The sequence below is a fragment of the Lucilia cuprina genome, chromosome 2, assembly GCF_022045245.1.
Source record: "Lucilia cuprina isolate Lc7/37 chromosome 2, ASM2204524v1, whole genome shotgun sequence".
Taxonomy (NCBI): Eukaryota; Metazoa; Arthropoda; class Insecta; order Diptera; family Calliphoridae; genus Lucilia; species Lucilia cuprina.
Window position 1 is genome coordinate 66,652,899 of NC_060950.1, and position 6,575 is coordinate 66,659,473.

The window sequence follows — 6,575 nt, forward strand, 5'->3', positions numbered from 1 at the left end:
GAACTGAACTAGAACTGAACTAGAACTGAACTAGAACTGAACTAGAACTGAACTAGAACTGAACTAGAACTAAACTAGAACTGAACTAGAACTGAACTAGAACTGAGTCCAAAAAATGCATCTTTTATAAATGGTTTAGAAAAATATTGTATCAAGACTGTCTGTGATAGACGGGAAGTGGTGAATTGTATAATAAACAAGCAAAAATATAAGTTTACAAACTCAAGGCAATATTCTTGAAAAAACCTGAAACGTAATAATAACTTATTGCTGGGACGCTTGCTATAATACTTAGAAAAAGCTTACTTTCGGTTACCCTGTAATCACCAAGATACATGACACTCATTGCCAGCAAAATGAGTTGCTGCAGTACTGAACAACAACTTAAAAAGTAACGAAAAGAAATCATACAACCAGAAAAAAAACTCAACTTAATAAAAATGAAGAAGCTCCAAAAATAAAGGGAAAATATAAAAAGTTACTATAGAAAAGAAAAAGAGGAAGCAACAAATAGAAAAAAAAAACGTTGAAAGTAAAAACTTTGTCTTTAACAACTTACTATACAAGTATTTAAATGTATACGTACATATATAAAGAAAATGTATGTAAGCAGTACTTAATGCTCAATTCCAGCATTCGTGCAGTCATCTACTTCCCCAACCACCCGTCAACACTTTTTCTTGCAGCAACTTTCAATATTCAACTAATTTTGTTAGTTGAATGAAGTAATATGTATGTATGAATATGTACAAGTAAAAGTTTGTTAGTCATAGTATGTATATGTATATATGTTTAGGTATGTATGTGTGTGTAATAGACTTAAGACGTTTAAGACGATAAAATGTCAGAAAATTTTGCTGCAAATCCAAATTGTACAACGTGCAGCATAAAGCAGCAAAAGTAGCAATTTTTAGTTGAAAAATTTTCTTGTTTATGTTGTTATTGTTTTTGTTGTTGTTATTTTCATGTTCATGAAAATGAAACAAATGTAATAATGATGAAGATGATGGCAGCAAAGTTAAAAGTAGCAATATTACTAAAAACTTAACTGAACTAAACCTGCATATATGCATTGTTATTAAGAATGAATTTCTTTAGAAGAGCTGCTCTTTTGTAGCCAATATTTTTTCTTACTACTAGTTTGGTCTTTTATTGTTATTGGTGTTGTTTTTTTTTTTGTTTTTTCTTGGTAACTTTGTTAGCCTGCCTCTTATTACTCTAAGCGCATACAAGTTAATTTCGTAACTAAAAATAAAGGTTGCCTTCTTTCGAATCTTAAGAAAAACAAAATATAGAACAAACTGTATGGAAACAATAAAGAGAAATATAGGAAAGAAGGTCGGTTATAAACGACTATATGATACCGGATAGTTGGCTTAGGAAGATGGTCAATTATGGGAAAAATCTCAAGGAATTTAGTTTAACAAATTTCTTCTTTCTTAACAGGCAGATATAATTACAGACAGACAAAAAAAAAACACTCTGATAGAGAGACAGACAGATAGGCAAGGATAGTCACTCAGAAAGACACAGAGACAAACAGGCAAACAGAAAGTCGGACAATGTGCGGACAGACAAATAGATAAACAGACAGACAGACATGCAGACAGACAAACAGATAGGTAGACAGTCAGACAAACAGACATATTGACAGACAGACGGACAGACGGACAGACTGTCTGACTGACAGACAGACTGACTGACTGACTGACTGACTGACAGACTGACAGACTGACAGACTGACAGACTGAAAGAATGACAGACTGAAAGAATGACAGACTGATAGACTGACAGACTGACAGATTGACAGATTGACAGATTGACAGACTGACAGACTGATAGACTGATAGACTGATAGACTGACAGACTGACAGACTGACAGACAGACAGCCATATCTAACGTACAGAGTAACAGAAAAAGAACGAAAGGATAGACGGACAGGACTTAAAAGACTTATTTTAAAGTGAACTTAAAGTATTCCTTAGTTTCTGAAATGCATACAACCTTCCCTTATTGCATTAGTGTAGGGTGTACAAATTTCAAAAGAATAAAACTCCTTTTCAACTGCTGCTGCTGCTGCTGCTGCTTTAGTTACTACTGGTATTTATTTGTTATTCTTGTAGCTGCTGTTGTATGTTTTCATTTCTGTCCTGTCTGTCGTGTCCTGACAAAAACCCGAATTTTCGAAAACCCAAAAGGCAAAAACACAAATTATAATAAAGTTCAGTACGTGGCTGTTTTTCGAAAATAAGTTAAAATTCTGGCATATAAAACTCGACCAAACACAAGACAACACATAAAGGAAGTTTATGTCTAAAAATATTCTAAGAATCATAAGTCCAAAGGATGTTAAAATCCTTTTTTTATATTTCTTGTTATTCCGGATTGTTTTTTTTTTTCTCCAAAACTTTTTGTGTTATTTTAATTCTTTTTATTTTTGTGGAAAAAAAACTCTTTATTTATTGGTTGTTTGTTAAACTTCAAGTTTATAATACAATAAAATGAAAAGGAAGTTGATAAATGTTAAGAAAGTTAAAAAAATATAAAAAAATGTATATAGAATATGAAAAGAAAATTGTGTTCTATTTAAGAAGATTTAATGGGAGTAAACATGAAGTTAAAGAGGCATTAAATGGATTTTTTTCGCAAATATTTGTAAATATGTTTGATTGATTGATTTGTATAATGAAATGTTTAAGAGATTAAATATCGGAAGATATCGAGTCTATTTACAGAACACTCAACACTTTCTCTTTGCAAATGTGAAATATTTCTAAAATACTTTCAAACCTTTAAATATTCCACAATTGGCTCAAAATCTATTTCCGATTGGGCAAAGCCATCATCAACCATTTATTCAAGAGTCAAGATCGGTTGACAGATTCGCGATAGATATTTTAATGCAAATATATAATTGCCTATGGTCGTCAAAGGGTTAAAGCAAAATACTGCATCGAACATCAGAAATTACAGTTTCACTTGAGTCCAATAATGATACCATATTGGACTGTAACGAAGTGGTAATAAAAATTTTGTATAAATATTTTTAAAAAGTAGGCGGAACAACAAAAGTGGTTATGATCCTTCTTTATCAAGAAATTACTTAGTTTTATGTATTTCGGAAGCGATAAGAACCATTCAACTACGACATAAAAATATACAAATTGTCGAAAGTTAACAGGACTCTTTATGACTTGTATGGGGATAAATTTAGTCCGATCAAATTTCATTAAAGTCGAAACACCTTAAGGTCCATTCTGTCAACTTTCTATTTAAGGTCCATTCTGTCAACTAGCTATTTTTTGAGAACTCAATTAAACTCATCATCGTATGGGCAAAAATATCAACTATTTTAAAATTCTTGCGCTTTTTGGAACTTTTTTTAACTACAACACTGTTTGTTATAACTCAAAATTCAAGCTCTTTTGGGAACTCATTAATGCTCATGCAAAAATTTATTTGTCCAATTCATAATCGATGTTGTACGGTTGTATCGGTTGTAAAATAATTACGATATAATACGTAATTATTTTTATTATTTATTTGTTTTTTTTAACATACAACGCTACAACGATACGACATCGATTGTGAATTGAACAATTATTTTTCGTTTGAGGTCTTAAAGAAATTCTAAAGGCCTTATTCATAAACACTTATTAAGGGTTTATAGAATAAATTAAAAAAAATGATTTATACACCTTTGTCAAAAGTTTATGAATATTTCCCTAAAAATTTGGGGTTGAATAAAACCAGACTTAAACAAATGCTGATTATGAATTAAGTCGCCTAAACCGAAGCTGAGAGTTACCTTTTCATGTGAGCGTAGTGAATTTATAGTTTTCATTCTTTCTAAAATAGAAGAACAATTATTTAATATCATAAAAGAAAGGCGCACGCACAGAGAAACAGGCGGACCGACAGACGGACAGTCAGATTGAAAAGTATACTAACCGTCAAGGCTTGTTCTACGACAGTTTTTATATTTAAACTTCAATTACTTAACATCATTAAGTAGTCTTAAAAATTTTAACTTTTTTATCTTGATTACAAGATTTACATTGACAGACGGACGGACATTCAGATGTCCGAGTGTTCTGGCAGACAGGCCTTTTTCTTTGACGGTTTGTATAAAGGTCTAAGAACAGTATTTATATACATAGCTAACAATTCATTCTTTCTATAATAGAAGATCAATTACTTAATATCATTAGGGTCTGGCGGACGGACGGACAGGCGGACAGAAAGACGGACAGTCAGATTGACAAGTATACTGGCAGACAAGACTTATTCTATGGAAGTTTGTTTACTGAAAGCTCAATTTTTTAACATTATTAAATAGTCTTCAAAGTTTAAAGATTTTTTCATGATTACAAGATTTACATTGACAGTCAGACGGGCCTTTAGATGTACGAGTGTACTGGCAGACAAGCCTATTTTCAGCCAGTATTTATATACATAATACATAAAAGTATAATATCCTCGATACCAAAGTAGAGAAGAATGTACTTCCATACTTCGTGATGTATGTAAATGTACTTCGATCCTTAGTTTAGAAGGTGAACTACAAAACTTTTTTCTTATACAGAATTTTGCGCCCTAGGCTGATTCCTAGAGTAACCAAGTCATAAAATAAATTTTATCAAATCAACAAATAACTAACAACAATTTTAGATTTAACACAACAACAAAGCCATAGAGAATCTCTAGAAAATGTTAAAAAGTCCCTAGTGTATGCTATTTATTTATTTTTTATTTCTAGTATTTCTGTTGAAATCAACAAATTTACAAGTTACAATAATTCCGGCAAAAACAGAAAATGGACACAAACTTATTGTTAAGCAGACAATGCAGTTTGTTAAGGGATGTTGTTAAATTATTTCCAAATGTCCCTAAAATAAAATTGTAGAAGACAACAAAACAAAAAAAAAAAGGTATCAAACGATAAATGTTACCAATGATTTAGTTTTTATTTATTATTTCTTTGTTATTTTAATCCTTGATTGTAGAAGAAAAGGTTCAGGAATTTTAAAATTTTTTAAGGTTAACTAACACACACGCATATTTTTTTGTATTTTAAAACAAAATTTTATATAATTTTTCTTTAAAATTTAATTTTTTTGTTTAACACTTATTTGAAGAAAAAAAAAAGATTTTTTTGTTCAACAAATATTTAATTTTTTCTTAATTTTTGTTTTAAAACTTTTTATTAGAAATATTTTTTATTTTTTTTAATAATTTTGAATTATAACCGTTTTGTCATTCACAATAGATCTCTAAACACTATAGTATCTTTGACAAATTTTGTCTAATATTCGTTTCGGCATTAACTAACTAATTTTTTTCCCCGTTTAACACAACCGTTGGCGCTAATAGACAATTTGTTACTAACCATGTTTACAAAATGTTTGCTGCAGGATGAACATATTTTTGCTTAACCATGATTTTATTGGAGGACTCCCTTTCTTAGGTATGTTTTGTTGTTGCTATTGCTTTAACTATTTTCACGAAGTTGTTGTGTTAGCAAAGAGCGAGCATTAACACGAAGTTAGGTTGAATATAAAAGAGAGAAATTTTCTGTTAAAATACAAGAGAAATTAAATGGAAATTAAACAAAACAAAAATCAAAAGGACTTCAAAAGTTAAAGAGAGAGTAACTGTTAGGTAAATAAATTTATTAAACCATACAACAAAGAGAGAATATTATAAAAGAGACTTTCATCTAAAACATGAATTTTAAACCTAACAGTGCTTAACATGTTGTTAATACTTTTCATCTTAATACCAGCTGCTTATTGTGAATTATTCACTAATTAACAATGGCAAACAACATACCATCTAAATACACAATCGTTTTATAATGTTTATCAATTACCAGATTAACACTCTCTTAATCAACCGCAAATTTATGTTTGCAACAATTAGCAAACACTAACAAAACAATTAATAATAATAATTCCAAAAATATTACATTAACATAATAAAGCAATAATAAAAGACGACGTAGCTAGGTCACAGTCTAATCATAGTCTAGAGGCTAAGAAAAGTGAAAATCTTTTAAAACGTAATCAAAAATTTTTCTTTACATATTTTTAACAAAGCATTTTTTTTGCACGAATAACATCATTGTTTACACTGACACATTTGTACATAAACGATTAGATCTATGCAAACTCAAGCACAACATCAAACGCCATGACACAGTGTAATTCCAATTCGTTTAACGAAAAATGTACAAAGAAAAGGAAACAAAGTAATACAACACCTGCCGTTTATTTAATTTGCATGTTGTTTCATTGTTCACTGTTTTCCATTATAAATATAAAAAAACGAGATATACAACAAAATGTTAACTGTTTTATTAAAGGAGTGAAAAATCGGTGATTGTTTTTTGTACATTTCAAAAGTTATTGAAATGTAAACATGAATCAGAGGGGTGAAAATAAAGTCAGATAAACATAAAATATGTCAATACTATGACTAGACTATGACTAGACTATGACTAGACTATGACTAGACTATGACTAGACTATGACTAGACTATGACTAGACTATGACTAGACTATGACTAGACTAT